Source organism: Schistocerca cancellata, chromosome 3 (genome assembly GCF_023864275.1).
Source record: "Schistocerca cancellata isolate TAMUIC-IGC-003103 chromosome 3, iqSchCanc2.1, whole genome shotgun sequence".
Taxonomy (NCBI): domain Eukaryota; kingdom Metazoa; phylum Arthropoda; class Insecta; order Orthoptera; family Acrididae; genus Schistocerca; species Schistocerca cancellata.
In genome coordinates this window covers 232,498,701-232,516,344 of record NC_064628.1, presented here as the reverse complement: position 1 = coordinate 232,516,344, position 17,644 = coordinate 232,498,701, and the positions used below count along the sequence as shown (strand labels likewise).

General features: G+C 37.9%; 1 protein-coding gene across 4 annotated transcripts in view; it reads left to right on the top strand.

Moving 5' to 3' along the window:
* Window positions 1–2,594: 2,594 nt before the first annotated feature.
* Window positions 2,595–17,644, top strand: part of LOC126174869 (probable serine hydrolase) — a 71,571-nt gene continuing 56,521 nt past the window's right edge. The window contains exon 1 of one of the 4 annotated variants that reach the window (XM_049921279.1): window positions 2,595–2,705. The gene's annotated coding sequence lies outside the window, so the exon portion shown is untranslated. Of the gene's footprint in view, window positions 2,706–2,729; window positions 3,120–17,644 lie in introns of those variants that run through there. The other 3 variants (XM_049921278.1, XM_049921277.1, XM_049921280.1) reach the window with 3 other exon arrangements.

Genomic DNA, 17,644 nt, shown 5'->3' with positions numbered 1-17,644 from the left:
ATAACCAATAGATTGTGGTCAGAGTCCACATCTGCCCCTGTAAATGTCTTACAATGTAAAACCTGGTTCCTAAACCTCTGTCTTACTTTATATAATTTATCTGAAACCTTCCAGTATCTCCAGGCCTCATCCATGTATACCACCTTCTTTCATGATTCTTGAACCAAGTGTTAGCTATGATTATGTTATGCTCTGTGCAAAATTATACCAGGCAGCTTCCTCTTTCATTTCTTACCCCCTGTCCATGTTCACCTACTACGTTACCGTCTCTTCCTTTTCCTACTATCGAATTCCAGTCACCCATGACTATTAAATTTTCGTCTCCCATCACTATTTGAACAATTCCTTTTATCTCATCATACATTTCATCAATCTCTTCGCCATCTGCAGAGCTAGTTGGCATATAAACTTGTTCTATTGTGGTATACGTGGGCTTCGTATCTATCTTGGCCCCAATAATGCATTCACTATGCTGTTTGTAGTAGCTTACCTGTGTTCCTAGTTTTTTATTCAATATTAAACCTACTCCTGCATTACCCCTATATGATTTTGTATTTATAACCCTGTATTCACCTGACCAGAAGTCTTGTTCCTCCTGCCACCGAATGTCACTAATTCCCACTATATCTTACTTTAACCTATCCATTTCCCTTTTTAAATTTTCTAACCTACCTGCCCGATTAAGGGATCTGACATTCCACACTCTGATCCATAGAATGCCAGTTTTCTTTCTCCTGATTACGATGTCCTCCTGCGTAGTCCCCTCCTGGAGATCCGAATGGGGAACTATTTTACCTCCGGAATATTTTACCCAAGAGGACGCCATCATCATTTAATCATATAGTAAAGCTGCATGCCCTCGGGAAAAATTACGGCTGTAGTTTCCCCTTGCTTTCAGCTGTTCGCAGTACCAGCACATCAAGCCCATTTTGGTTAGTGTTACAAGGCCAGATCTGTGAATCAACCAGACTGTTGCCCCCTGCAACTACTGAAAAGGCTGCTGCCTCTTTCAGGAACCACACATTTGTCTGGCCTCTCAGTAGATACCATTGTGGTTGCACCTACGGTACGGCTATCTGTATCGCTGAGGCACGCAAGCCTCCCCACCAACGGCATCGTTCATTGGGGGGGGGGGGGGGAGGGGAGGAGGGAGCTTGGGCAAGGTACCACCTTAAATTAAGTCAAACATTTCATTGTAAAGTTTTTTTGAAATATTGTTTTAAATCAATTATTTCGTGTTGTCTTTAAAAGTTTGATTTTGAGAGTATTATGGATTTTACTGGATTGTTAATTAGAATAAAATTATGCTTAGAACTGTTGTATCACGCCTAGCCTACCTCCTCACCCCCCAACCCTTCAACTTAATGCTCTGTTGAACTTTTGCCTCTGTAGAACTATCATTCTTCTCATACATCTGATTTTATCCTTTGGAACTCACAAGAGGCTTGCACTCTGTATGTCACTGTACTGAAAAAGACAGGTTTGGTGAGGTGGGGTCAAACAGTTTCATCATGTAAACAACACGCAAAGGATGAAACACTAAAACAACCTGAGATGAGTGGCAGATGCAGGTATAATACTTATTGGAATTAAATGAAGTACTAGACCAAATTAGCGACATTTTCAGGCGCAGGTAAATAAAGTACAATGTCTAAATTCAGTAATCTTTAAAGATAGTATTATACATACTTCATCCTTTCACGTGGAATGCAGGGGGGGGGGGGGGGGGGGAGTAAGCATGCGATCGTCGCCCAGCCTAATGGCTGCTGCAGGATGAGGAGAGGTGGCTTCCTTCCCCTAGGGAAAGCAGCAAACTATTCACAATGCTTGCTACAGTGCTGCAGTATGTTGCCAAGTTCACCTACTAGGGATGGAAATGAACGGAAGCATTTCATATCTGTCTGAAGTGGTCAGACTCACATCCACCGATTCTTCTGCTCCCATACAAGGGCGAAGTTACATTTTGCACTGTACATTTGAACAGAAGTCACCCTGATGCATGTTTGAATAGTTGCTGCTCTGGGTAAGGATACATAACAAAAGCTCACTGAAACCAAAGTGCATTGCAAATTACTTTAGGCTGCTCAGAAAGTAGGTGCTCATCTACGTAATTATAAATTTAGAGCCAGTAGATGATGTTAAGACTACCAAGTTTGGATATACAAAAGAGATGTTTAATATACTAGGCCAACAGCTGGTATAGACGATGCTGACATGTATAACACGAAACTTAAAAATTAGTAAAGGGGATTAATTTGGATGTCAGCACATAACGATATATTTGAGTTTTCAATAAGATCATTGGAAAAAAACTGACCTTTAAATATTTCCATGATATGGTGTGCTAATATTTGGTGGTTGTAGAGCGCCAAGAGTAGTCGAAACTGGAAAGAATTGTTTTAGTCAGAAAGGTAATACATGTTCAGGTACTAAGTTGAGCTCATTAGGTGAGAGTTGCCAAATTTTATACATACAGTATTAATTGGCAGTCGTACCAATTTCTCTTCTTTACCATGTGATGCGGTTTCACAATTATTTGGGACTGTAACATCAACACACTTCTCTCTCTGGTGTGCAATAAGGGGCATTCGCAAAAGATTAATTAAGGCCTAGGCCACCTCTACTGAAACCGACGCCACCTACGAAACGGGTGTTGTTGTTTAGGCGGCCGTGCTGGAGTAAATGTGGATATGATTTCATACAAGGTGTTTGTGTAATAATATAGGAATTTCAAGCTTCCGTATTCACATTAAAATGATGACATTGTTAACCGCAAGGAAAAGGAAATAAAATTTGAAGTTTTAAACGTTCTTATAAGACTGACATTTCAATGTTAGCAGTAATAATAAGCAAAAGATATTTTAAAATAAAAAAGCAACGTGCACATCTGTTCTACACAAATATATTTCTATCCAAATTTGTAATTAATTGTGTTCGACGAATTAAAATTATCGTGTAAGCATGGCGGGGGAAATGCCTTGGGTGTCAGTAGTTATGCGGGCTGTTATCATGTGTAACTGGTAACACAGATGAAGGATTAGTAAGAAGTAAAATGAACTTTGCTCCCGACCGACCGGTTACAATCATCAGTTGAGCAGGTGAACAGCAGCCTTGAACAGGTACGACAAAAGGATTGAACTTTTTTTCCCGTTGTGTATAACCCGTTGGGGCGTGCAGAGCCAGTAAACAGACGATTCAGTGTCTGAAACATGTCATCAAAAGTATGAAAATTTGACAATTTCTCCCAACATAACTTACTTAACTGCGAGGAAATAAAGTAATCACTCACCCGAACTTTACTGCTCTTGAATCTTTTTATATTACGTGAATGCTTACATGATCCTAAAGCATTATGCCGCGAAAAGAAATATAAGCGACGAGGAAACGATGCCTTTGAACATGGGAAATTTAAGATATCCCTTGTAGTCACATTATTTCCTGAATGTCCTCGGTAACAGGCATTAATTTCGCACTTTAGTTAATTTGAATTTCTGTATTTCTTGCTATTCAGTTTCATTTCACTAGTAAATTCCATACCTGTTCCAGTGTAACATGTTTCGTACAAGGTTTTTGTAAGTCATGTACATAATTCATTACATACTGCTGCTGTGCTTACAGCCTTGTGAACTAAAACAATATTTTGTCTCTTTGAAGTAAAATTAATAGCAAATAAAAGACAAGGAAAACTCAGTGCAGATGATAAGTAAGACTACTTGCAACAACTTCTTTAACACACATTGTTCTACTATCCTTATATTATAAATAATTCGAAAACAATGAATTATCACTAGCATATTACAAAATCCTTTACTAATTTATCTGTTCTGAGTTCTGTTGATTATATATTCATAATCAAAGAATAATTGCACAAATATGCTCCACAAAGAATAGTTTGTGTGTCAGATGTAAAATATGAGCAGTATCTTACTTCATTGGAACATGAAAATATATCTTATATAGTGTACTTTTTATTTCAAAAGCTGGAATATTGAACAGTGTTAAGCAGAGTGAGTGCTGTCAGTACTTCAGTCAGTCCAGTCCATTTCCCATAATTTTAACACTAAGCTTTTGCATTGTTATTAATATGAATTTCGATTGTAGATCATCATGCTGTAATTGATACTGGAGAAAAGAGTTAGTGTGGCACTTACTGCAATCATTTCTGGTACACAGTTTAAGAAGCTGCTCTGCAATATTTTTCCAGGCACTCAGAGATGATGATAATGAAAAGTCTTATTGGACTGAAGTCATATAATTTGTGAAATGACAAGACATTTGTAAGAGATTTGGTCTAAGTACTGTACCAGATAATAAATCCAAGGTTGGAAGTATTCATATGAACACTGCCAAAAGAGGCTATCAGTTAGTTGCCTGCTCTGATAAATTACATGTGGTTGCTATGATCTTGACTTTCCCTAATACTTCAAATATATGTGGGCTATTTATCAAGAAAAGTAATCACCATGATTTACAGGAAGAGTTTCTTGTCTCGTCTGCACTTAAAAAGGCTTAGGGAAATTCCATTCAGTGACTGTTATAGCAAGTCAGCCAAAGATCTAAATAACACAATGATCTGCAACAGTCAAGCTAAAAGATAGAAATTTGTATCACAGTTCATTGCTTTACAAGTCCATTTTCTCATAACACTGGTACAACCTCGAATCTGGGCACTTTCAAAATTCATCTGACAGTCATAAAGTACATATCAGAATGAAATCTATCAATGAGATATGAATTAGCAGGGTAGTGGCTGGGGACCAAGCTGAAAATATATTAAAACACAACCCAGGAAAGAATTTAACCCTCTAATAGTCATTACGAATTTGTTCATTAGAAGTTGGGCTACTATAGGCATACTTCTGTGCACAAGGATGACTAGAAGCTCTCACTGGACTGAATATTATTAAATAAAACAAGAACAGAGAAGAATTATTTTGTGGAAAGATATTTGTGTGGGTATAATGGAATTTTGTGCCTTGATTTTACAAAGAACCACAGTGTTTCTCTAGCATGAAAGAATTTTTACATGATGTTAAAAATTTGCCTGACACATGTATTGCATTTAGGCAGAAAATGGTTCGGAATTTTTGCTTGCAAAATGTGTGTGTAGATATACAAGTGGAAGATGGACCTCTTTCATTTTTAGAAAAATTTTTGAGATTATAACAAGGACATATAATCCATCAAATAGCCTTTTACAGGTAGTCTCTGGTAGTAATTCACAAATACCAAGTACAAAACACTTAATCGTGAAACACTATCGGTGCTCCAGTGGTAGTCAATCCACAGAGTGTCACGACTTTCTGTGAGGGTGTGCTGTCTTTCAGAGAAGTAATGTAAATGGACATTAAAGATCGGCAGCACGATTACAAGAAAGAAGAGATGTCCGAGGCAAAGATTAAAAATATATATTTGAAAGAACACCTGTCTTCATTTTAATATTCAGTTTGTAGTGCTCTCCAAGGTTGTATTAATGCAGGAATTATTCATTTAGAGGTGGGGCCGCATATTCTTAATCGTGTATGTTGTTTTAGATGCCAGTAACATAATTACATCACTTTAATGATACAGAATCGAACAAAAAATGTTTGGTGTGGCAAAAGCACAAGTGAATCAAGGATCAAATATTTGTCTTCCTTCTCTCATATAACAGCTAATCCTTATGTCATCAAGTCGTCATTTGCCAAGGTCAAAATACTACCACAGAAAATAGTTGGTAGAAAATCAAATTATACCGGATCACAGTAAACAGTGGTCAAATCACAATCTACATGGTACACAAGGGAGGTGCATTGGTGATAGCTCTCCTAGGTTATGCTGCTCTGGCACTTGTGAGGTCTTCCCTCATGACTTGTTGCTGGTAGGCTGGACCAGTGGTGGCCCTGATATTGGTTCTTGAAACCTGGATGCAGTCAACATATTTAACAGTTTGTTCAGATCATCTCCAGAGTCAGATGTAACAGTAAGTATGAGTGACATTTAGTTCACCTCACTACTCAAACAAGAGGTTAAGTGAAATAGTGTTTATCTTTCATTACTGCCACATATTTTTTGAAAGAGAGAGAATCTGTGTAGAAGAAAAAGTTTTTAAAAAAATCTACAAAATACCAAAAGAGTGCAGATGAAAAAAGCCTGCTGTGGACTTTGAAATGTGTCTTGAAGAGGTAAATAGTCCTCCCTTCAACTAATCATTGTTGGAAGTCCCCTCTCACCTGTACCGCCTCTCCTAACACAGAGGGACAACACAAGTCATATTAATAATATGGCTCCCATATTGCAAATAGATTCAGGACCAGTGTGGAAGAAGTTCTGACACAGGAGAGGCCAATCTGTGTAACCTATGCCTCAGTCGTCTAATTTCTAAGCAACTTACACATGTAGATGAGAGGCCACAAACTCTGCACAAGTGAGAACCACGATAACGACAGGCTAAGAGTCTGTGACATATTCGTACCTTCTCTTAGCTATAGAGGTCGTGTTCCTCATACCTGTTCCCACACGACTTGGGAAAAGTAGTACTGAATGATCTGCTGAAGGAACTCCCACGTTCACTTCTCATAAGTTGAGACTTCATTGCGCATAGTGTACATTGATGAGCCAAAACATTATGACCACTGCCTACTGCGATGATGGACGCCACTTGGTGGTGTTGCGGGCATGTGATGCGGTAACAAAAGTTCGTAAGTGGAGCAGACACTGATGGGGGATCATCCTAATGAAGATACGGGCTGCAAATCAGGAAATCCACTGAGATAAGCAACTTTGACGAAGGACAGATTATTACTACACAGAGCCTGTGAGTGAGCATCTTGAAAACGGCGAAGCTAGTTGAATGTTCACATGCTACTGTCGTGAGCATCTATGGAAGAGGTAGGACAGTGTAACTACAACTAGGCACTAATGGTTGGATGTCCACGAACCTTTACAGAACATGGGGGTTTGGAGGCTTGTCTGTTGTATAAAGTAGAATAGATAGTGATATGGGGCATGTCTGCTGAAACAGTACACCTCTCATTGTGCACTGTTGAATGTGGAGCTCCACAGCAGACCATCCTTACGTGTTCACATGCTGATCCAACAACATCATCAGTTACGTCAGCAGTGGGCATGTGATCAACGGGATTCAATCGTCAATCAATGAAAAAGTGTCTGTTCTTATGGTTGATCATATTTTTGCTACACTAGGTCACTGGTCGTCTCCACAAACGCCGTCATCGAGCTGAATAGTGGCTCGAAACATGGAGCGCGCCACAGATGCAGGCTGGTGGGAGCAGTAATATGCTGTGGGAGACATTCTTCTGCACTTGCATCGGACCTCTTGGTAGTAACCAAAGACACGCTAACAACTACAAACCACCTGCAGCCCTTCACGCTTGATGTCTTCCCCGACTGTGATGTCATCTTCCAGAAGTATGATTGTCCTTGTTTCGGAGCCAACACCGCGCAACAATGGTTCAATGAGCATTATAGTTAACTCATGCTGATGTCTTGGTGACCAAATTCACCTGATGTAAATCCTGTGAAATCTCTGGGTCACTATAGGACACCATCATCACATTTGCAAATGAGTGGCCCATTATTTACGTGGATTACATGACCTGTGCATATATATCTAATGCCACATGCCTCCACAAACTTACTAACAATCTGTCTGATCCCTGATGTACAGAATCAGTGATGTTTTATAGTTGTAAAGATAGACATACAAACTATTAAGCAAGTGGTCATAATGTTCTGGCTCATGAGCATATTTCACTATTGGATCAAGCGATTGTGAAACTTGTTCAGTTAGGTAATGTGCCTTCCAAATTTAGAGCAGTTTTGGCAGCAACATACTCACTATCTGCTGCAAGTCTTTCCTACTTTCTCCAACATTGCTGTGTGTCAAGTATCCACAGGTACACAGTCTAGTGGTGAGTTTGCAGTGTGGAGAACAGTGGTGTGGCTGAAAGGAGGATATCTTTCTTAACATTGTTGCTTCACACATATAGAGTCCTATGTTCTATCATCCACAGAAATGTGAGCATGGAAATGTTTAGCCGGATATCCAGAAATCAAGGAAACTGGTAGCTTCACGAGGAGAATGGTACCACCACAGCAACTGTCTGTCATTGTGTTGCAGCTGTTTTCACAGTCGAGATCCACAAGATTTAAATCAGTTACTGTACAATTAAGAATTTTGTTCACACTACGTTACCAATCGAATAGCGAGACGCACTAATAATGGTATTTTCCATTGCCCATTGAGACGCACTAATAATGGTATGTTTCATTGTCTATAACTCAAATCGTCGTCACCAAGCACAGGAGGGCTGGGAGGATATCGTAAGGACTGGCTGTCACCTGATTTGCGCACTCGGAGAGCACTTTCAGTGAATGACTTCAAAGGGAAATACAACAACAGGGATTGTGTGGTAGCTGGAGACAGTTTATTGATTTTCCAAATAAAACCGCTTGTGTATTACATTGAAACATTGTCACATTGAAGAAAACATTCATTCACGTGTAATTTATTTACTTTGCACTAACATTAATATAAATGCAAAAAAGTTTCATTTAAAGCTACTCTTTTCTCAATTACATTGTAAATTGATTCATCTGCTTAATATTTTAGTATAAAAGGGGGTAACATATTGTCTTGAGAAATGCACCACTATATAATTTTTTAAAAAATATTTATTCTAACAGTTTAATTGCAAGCAAGACTGTTACAAAAAATATATAAATACCAACAGAAATTCCTAGAGGTGTCTTAAAACATGTTGCAATGAAACACAGGCAAAGGGAAACCATGAAGCAGCAATTAGGCAAATAAAGTGGTCACTACTATAGTCACACTTTCTGACATGCATTGAGTTATTGGCCATTGAAAAAAATGTTTCTGTGCAACATGGTACATTTTTAATATCAGATAGGTTGTGAAGGACATTAGTCAGCACTGAAAATTTGAATGACCTGTGGTAATAGTGATGGAATAAAATCAAGTGAAAGATGTAAGGGCTTATTCCAATGCGGCTAGCATAGTTTAGATCCACAGGACTGTATATTCAGCATATTACAAAGTTCATCTGAAGGTAAAGTGCAATACAACAAAGATGAAATTTCAGTCATCCCCAACAGATTTAATAGGCCTTTAGCATAGTGATCATATTCTTCTATTTCACCACATATGTCTCCTGCAGAAAAGGCAGGCATCTCATGCAAAATGTATCTGTGGTCCAACATAGATTATTCAGGGCAGTGATACCCAGTGCACGTCTTTCAAATTGCCTGCTGAATATGTGTATGGGTTGCCTACTGAATATGCAACTAAGTGTCTGTTAATGCTGCTGTTTGTTTCAAGTTGCTCCAGTGTCTCAGATTGCTGTAAGAGAACCAAAATCACTCATTTTTAAGGTGGGTTGTAGGATTTTATGAAGGACTGTTATGAAGTTGACGTAATAATAGTGTTGAAATTGTTTTTGGTCCAAATATAATGACTTGTCTCAAGTCAAATCAGTTTCTTTATCAGAAGCAACTTCTGTGAGCAACACAACTCCCTCTCTTAATTTGTGGAATCCAGAAGATTGTAGGTAATGGTGGTCAAATGGCTGAGTTCTTTCTTAATATATGAAAGACTTTTGATAAGTTCGTGAACTATCAGTTAATAAAATATGTGTTTGAAAATTCATGTATTTTAAAACTTGATTCTGAATACTGTTCTGGGTGGAGTCTTGTAAATGGAAGCAAATGTCACACTGAACACAGATCAGAAAAATATGACAGGGTCATTGCTATTTACAATATACATAGCTAACTTAGTAATGTCAGCAGTACACTTATAAGATTGTGGATCACACTGTCATTTACTGAGAACCAATCACTCGTAAAAGTCGTTTTGAAGTTAGAGAGTAGTTGTAACAGATTGACACAATGTGTAGTGAGTGGCAACTCTTGTTAAACATCAGTAAACACAAAATAATACACACAAGTGGACAGAAGTCACCTGTATTCTCTCTGCACAGCACCACCAATAAATTGATGGCATTGTATCATCATTTAGATACCTAGGAAAGAGTGCCTGTGGAGATACAAATGGAAAAAGTGTGAATATTATAGTAGATACATTAAATGTCAGACTATTCTGGGATGACGTAAATATCTTAGAGACGAACTATTTAGAAAGACTCGTGACCCCCCATTACCTCGATCTCATATCAGGCCATATCAAGTGCGTAACTTGAAACTAACGTAAGAGCTAAGTGACCAGTTTAATAGTGCAATATCTAAGCTTTACAGAGATGTATTGGAAAGTTCAATAGGCATCTCACAGCACCTGAACAACTTAAACAACCTGCTTCACATAGTAATTTGCTACTAGCTATTATGAAGAGACTAGTGGGAAATTGAGACATGTACAGTACCATAAAGTAACTCCAGTTTTTCTTCCCAGTATCACGGAATGGGATGAGGGGAGAGGGGGAAGGAGGTCAGATAATACAGTTTTAAATTATCCATGGTATTATGAGGTGGCTAACAGGCCATCTATATGCGTGAAGCAATTTAAAAATCCTTGTTAACCACGTTTCTCATGGCTTTTTGTTTTGTGTATAATCTCAATTCATAATTGATTTTTTTGCATCACTTCATCAGCATAATGGCACACAATGATACCTATTTTATAATAAAAGCATAATTTATTTCCTCCTCTTTTTCTTCATAAGCTCCAGCCACAAAACATGTAGATATAACATTTTCTAGGCTCCCACCTGACAGAAACATTTTGAAATTTCTAATTCATGGTCTTAAAAAGACTCAGAATTTAGCATTTCCTCCTCAGAAGGGATTCTGATGTGTTAACTTTATCACACATCTGGCGTTTCTGCCACATTTGGGTACTTTTAGAGATAACTGGAAGTACAAATTTCTAAATGGAAATTTTATGCCTGTAAGATCTTCACTCTTTAGTTTCCCCAGCCATTGATCTCTCAATTCACTCAACTTGGCTGACACAGTAATCCTATTTTGTTTACATTATTTTTAATATTTTTGTACCTACTAATCAGTTTCGACTCATACTCATTCACATGTTGTTGTATTTAATTATTGTTACGTTCTACTTTATTTTCCAATGTTTGTACTTGTAATATTTTCTTCTTCTTCTTCTAGTACCATCCCATTGGAATGGGGTCCATTTTTTGGGTCAAAGTGTGCCCTTTCTTATGATCTAATGCTTCCTGTGGATATAAGCTTCTTGATTTTAGATTTGCATTTAGTGTGTCTAGCCACCATAATTTAGGTGTTTCACATTGTCTCCGGCCTCCGACAGTGAGATTATAGACTGAGCTGATGACTGAAGTAGGTGGTGTCCATAAGATTTGTCCACACCACTGAAGTCTTTTCTTGTATCTTTTTATTGAGTGGAGCCACTCCAGTTAGTTGTCGGATCATTGTATTGGTGTGGTTGAGCAGAAAATGCCTAATCTATTTCTATGACATAGTGAGTGCTCAGCTTTTCCGGGTGTGTGCCAACACTCAGTAGCATATAATGCAACTGGAATCACCATTGTGTGGTATATCTTTGATTTTAGAGGTATAGACATCTTCTTTTCTCAAGGAATATCAGTGATGTCTCCAAGTCACATCGAGATCAATTTGATCCTTGCTTGCACATCCTCATTCACGTAGCCATCAGTCTGTAGATGAGAACCTAGATATCAGAATGTGTCACCTTGCTAAGGGGCGCTTCGTTCATTTGAATAGTTCCAGGAGGTGGAATCTTTTCGAGGTCTCGTGGATGTTTAAATGAAGGCCCAATCTCTGTAGATGATCATAACATGTTTGGACTTTGGTTTCAAGGTCCTCCCTGGTATCTGCTGAAAACATAACATCAGTGTATGGCATTGTCCACTGTGAACACTTCTGTAATTTATGCGCTATGTATCCATTACTGTAACCAAGAGCAACAGTGACAGAGCTGAGCCTCGATGAATGCCATCCTTCAAAGGAAAGCTGTCAATCTCGCAGAGCATAACACCTGGCTGCTAGTTTTTTTGTATGGCATTTTTTATGTAGTTGGTGGAGGTTTCAGGAAATTGATGATCAATATCTTAACTTATATATTATACTATTATATATTATCTCATTATCTTTATCTTATTATATTGTTAACTTATCTACATCTGTACTCTGAAAACCACTGTGAAATGCGTGGCAGAGGATGTGTCTCATTGTACCAGTTGTTAGAGCTTTTTTTCCTGTTCCATTCATGTACGGAGTGTGGAAAAAATGACGGTTTAAATGCCTTTGTGGGTGCTGTAGTTAATATAATCTTATCCTCACAATCTCATATGGGAGCAATACATAGAGGTTAAAGTATATTCCTAGAGTCATAAAGCTGGTTGTTCAAACTTTGCCAGTAGACTTTCTTGGCATAGTTTCTGTCTATCTTCGAGTCTGGCAGTTCAGTTCTTTCAGCATCTTAGTGACACTCTGGTCAAAGAAATCTTTGAACATTGGTGCTGCCCTTCTCTGTATGTATTCAATATCACCTGTTAGTCCTGTCTGGTACAGGTCTCACACATTTGAGCAGCATTCTAGGATGGCTCACACGAATGATTTGAAAGCAATCTCCTTTGTAGACTGATTACATTTCCCTAGTATTTTACCAGTTAACCACAGTATGCTACCTGCCTCACCCATGACTGAGCCACTTCAAGTCCATACTACGTGCCACACCCAAGTATTTGCATCAGTTTACAGATTCCAACTGTGATTAATTGATACTATATTCATATGATACTATGTTGTTGTTTTTCCTTTTGTGATGTGCACAGTTATTTTGGAACTTTTAAAGCATGTTGCCAATCATTGCACCACTTTGAAATTTTATCAAGGTCTGACTGAATATTTATACATCTTCGTTCAAACTGCACTTTGTTGTAGATAATTGCATGACCTGCAAACAGTCTGAGGTTACTATTAATGTTGTCCGCAAGATCATTAATATACAATACAAACAGCAAAGGATCCAACACACTTCTGTGTGGTATACCCAAAGCTACTTCTACATCTATCAATCATTCTTGTACCAAGAAATCCTCAATCCAGTCAGGCATTTCATCTGATACCCCATATGATCACACTTCTGATCATAAGCATAAGTGTGGTGCTGATTCAAATGCTTTATGGAAATCAAGAGACATTGCATCTATCTGACTGCCTCGATCCATGACTTTTTTAAAGATGTCATGTGAGCAAAGTTTAAGTTTGGTTTTACATAACCTATGTTTTTTTAAATCCATGCCGGTTGGCATGGAGGAGTTCCTTCTGTGCAAGATACCTCATTATATTTCAGCACAGAACGTCTTATAAGATTGTACAACAAATGAATGTCAAGGCTATTGGACAGTAGTTTTGTGGGTCCCTTCTGCTATCCTTCTTATACACAGGTGTGATCTGTGCTTTCTTCCAGCTGCTGGGCACAGTCTTGTTTTTATATATAATTTATTGTCTTCAGTTTTCTTGTTAAGTGTGTGCAATTTAACAAATATTTGTTGAACTGTGTACTTCAAAGAACGTGGATCCATGTATTGAACTTGTCTTGTAAATGTAAGCATGTGCATTGTTATGCAATTCAGCATCTAATTGTATGTGTGTGGACATCACTAGTCACACAAGATGTTTTGTAAATGTTTGTGACAAACCTTTATTTCATTTTTAACAAGCCTGTAAGTAATGTGTTACATACTATCCACTAACGTCAATATAGCATGTGTTACAGTCATAATGGAAAAGGCTGTATAACAACAAGTTTTTTGAGGATCAGAAGATAACAGTCTTAAATGTTGAAGCCAGTCATCAGGAATAAATAGTACTGAATGTGATCTTCAAAGCAAATACAGGTTGTTCCTTCCTATCTCTAATTATGAGAAATTTCAATTCTAACAAATATTAACTAAGCTCAACTACCCAGAAAAAGTTTTCCACCACCCTCATCAGTTCAGTTTCTCTTTTTCTTCATGATCAGAGCTTCTTTCTCACTGCTCTTTGTAACTGCAGGAAATCATTAGGTATAGCCAGCTGTATAATTGTGCAAAACTAAACTTGGATTGTCAGTACAGTTGAGTTAGAGTTCTGTGTCTCCAATCAATTGTTAGTGGCGCAGTACACAATGTGTACACAGTTCAAAAGTTGTTGCGCCTCAAAGGGTCGCTACAAGTTGAGACTGTGCAAGGATTTTTGACACAGGGAGTTGATGTCACTTGAACACTCAGCTATTGCCGTGAGAAAGGCAACACTAGAGATCTCAGTGGTGGCCAGTGCTCATTTTCATTGGTGGGACCCAAATAATGGAATAGCTCTGAACTGTTTGTTATATCAGCTCCATTTATATCATATTGCTTAAAAAACACTAGAAAAATAGTAAATCTGGTAATTATACAGTTGTAAATTTAGGCCTCATCCAAAAAATATTGTAGCTACTAATAAAGCATACACAGAAGTGGACTCAATTTTTTGTTTTGTTTTTTGGGTTGTGTGTGTAATATTGTAGTTGGCTGATGAATGCTTAACAGCCTAGTTCCTGGCTTCTCTTCCATATTTAATAAATTAAAGGGATGTTTTAGCAAGCAGTCCACTTTATGCATTTTAAAATCACTGTAAGTATACTCATGTTTCAACCCCACAACTCCAGAATATGGAACATAACTGAGAGATGGTCCCGCATTATACATTGTCCCTTCACGAATGGCAATAGGAGCGGAGATGGGTGGGGGGAATTAATGCAGGACCAAACATGAGTCACTTTGATTGTGTGTCGACACTGTGCTTAATTCACACATCTGCTGCCTAGACAACTAGCTCATTTCAACAATGGAGCTTTTCTAGTACTTCACTACCTTATTGTTGAATCTCAAAGTTTGGGCAACAGGTCTTGAAGCAAATAATATGCTGTTTAACTGCAAGCTTTCTGTTTTTGCGAATTTCTGCTACCTGAGGACTGGAGTGGAACTGTTTAAGCTAGAATGTTTCAAAATATTGGATAGAATAGTGAGTGACACGGTTAACACATCTCACATATAACATGTCATTTCATCTCACTTTAACTTCCAGCCAGTAAAGTGTTAGAGCTGTGTACCTTATTTTGAAAAATATGCAGCAGATTTTAGTGCCATATGTTGACACAAAAGAGCTAGTTAACTAAACAGCTACTTTCAAACTCCAGTAGAAAGAGTTAATGAAGAGCATGGTCACAATTCCCATTTGAATATTTTAAAATTTTTGTTTTCGATGTATGGGTAATTTTTTTTTTTTAGATGCTTATCAAAACATTGAAATAGCTATGAGGATATTTATGACAATTGCAGCAAATTAAAGATGATTAAAAAACTACTTACAATCAACCAGACTGTCAAATTCAGTCATCTTGTCAATGCAGTATGATACAGCTGCCATCATCAAGGAGTTTACTGCACTCAAAGCAAGGAAATGGAAAGTAATAATATAATAAGAACAAAATTCTTGGAAAAGAATGTGTTTTTAAAACTTAATAGTAGCCCTTTTTCCTTTATTGCCTATCGCGGGAAGAATGATTGTTTGAATGCCTCTGTGTGTGCAGTAATTATTCTAATCTTATTCTCATGATCCCTATGTGATTGCAGTAAATTCCTGGAATCATCATTTGAACCTGGTTCTTGAAACTATGTTAATAGACTTTCTTGGGATAGTTTACATCTATCTTCAAGAGTCTTCCAGTTCAGTATCTCTGTGATGCTCTCCAACAGATGAAACTAGCCTGTGACCATTCGTGCTGCCCTTCTATGTGTACGTTCAATATCCCCTGTCCTATTTGGTGCGGGTCCCACACACACAAGCAGTATTCCAGAGTGGTCACACAAGTAATTTGTAAGCAATCTCCGTTGTAGACTGATTGCACTTTCCCAGTATTCTACCAATAAATGACTGAGCCTGTGTGACCATTCCGTTTCATATCCCTACAAATTGTAATATCCTGGTATTTACATGAGTTTACTGATACAGCAGTGACTCATTGACATTATAGTCATAGGATACTACTTTTTTTTCATTTTGTGAAGTGCACAATTGTATATTTCTGAATATTTAAAGCACGTTGCCAATCTTTGCACCACGTCAAAATCTTATCGAGATCTGACTGAATATTTATTCAGCTTCTTTGAGATAGTACTTCATCACAGATAACTACATCATTTGCAAAAAGTCTGAGGTTATTATTAATATTGTCTGCAAGGTCATTGATATACAACATGAACAGCAAGGGTCCCCAACACACTTCCCTGGGATGCATCCATTGTTACTTCTACATCTGACGATGATTCTCCATCTGAGGTAACATGCTGTATCCTCACTACCAAAAATTCTTCAATCAAGTCACAAATTTCACTTGATAGCCCGTATGATTGTACTTTTGGCAGTAAGCATAGGTGCGGGACTGGGTCAAATGCTTTTTGGAAATCTACAAATACTGCATCCATCTGACTGCCTTGATTCAAAGCTTTCAGTACGTCATGCAAGAAAAGTGAGAGTTAGGTTTCACTTGGTCGATGTTTTCGGAAGCCAAGCTGGTTGGCACTGAGGAAATCATTCTGTTCAAGATACCTGATGATGTTTTAGCTCGCAATATGTTCTAAGATTCTACAACACATCGATGTCAAGGATATTTGATGGTAGTTTTATGGATCACTTCTCCTACCCTGCTTGTTGACAGGTGTGACCCCTCTGTTCAAGGGATCTACAATAGATTATAGTTAGAAAAGGGGCTAATTTAGCTGCATATTCAGTATAGAATTTGATAGGGATTCCATTGAGTCTTGAAGCTTTGTTCAATTTTAACGATTTCAGCTGTTTCACAACATCATTGACATTAATACTTATTTCATTCATATTTTCAGTGGTGTCAGGATTAAATTTGGGCAATTCTCCTGGGTTTTCCATTCTAAAGGAACATTTGAAAATGTCCAGTGTTTCAACTTTTGCTTTGCTAGCCTCCATTTCAGTTCCTGTCTTATTCGCTAGGGACTGGACACTAACTTTGTTGCCAATAACAGCCTTTACATACGACAAGAAGTTCTTTGGGTTTCGTGAAAGTTCATTTGACTATATTCTGCTACGGTCAACACACATACCTCTCTTGATAGCCAAAGTTTCTTTACAGTGACTGTATACCATGGAGGTTACCTCCCATTATGAACTGTTCTACTGTGTATTTATATATCCAGTGCATGGTGTATTTTTTTTTTTTTTAACTTGGGCCATAGTTCCTCTACATGCCTCTGACCTGTGCTGTAAGTTTCAAGTTTCTCATTGAGACATGACATTACTGATTTTATATCTAGTTTACTGAACATACATATCTTCCTGATTTTTCAGTTGTCCTTTATACTTTAGTAATCATTGATTCCACAACCACATCATGGTCACTGATACCAGTTTGGACAACATCAAAGAGATCAGTTCTATTTGCCATTAGAACAAATATATTTCCATCATGAGTTGGGATCCCACCTATCTGTTCTTGATAGTTTTTAGAGAAGGCATTTAGTAATGCTTCCCAGGATGTCTTATCACATCCACCACTAACAATACTGTAATTTTCCAGTTTAATTGTTGAATGATTATGCCACTG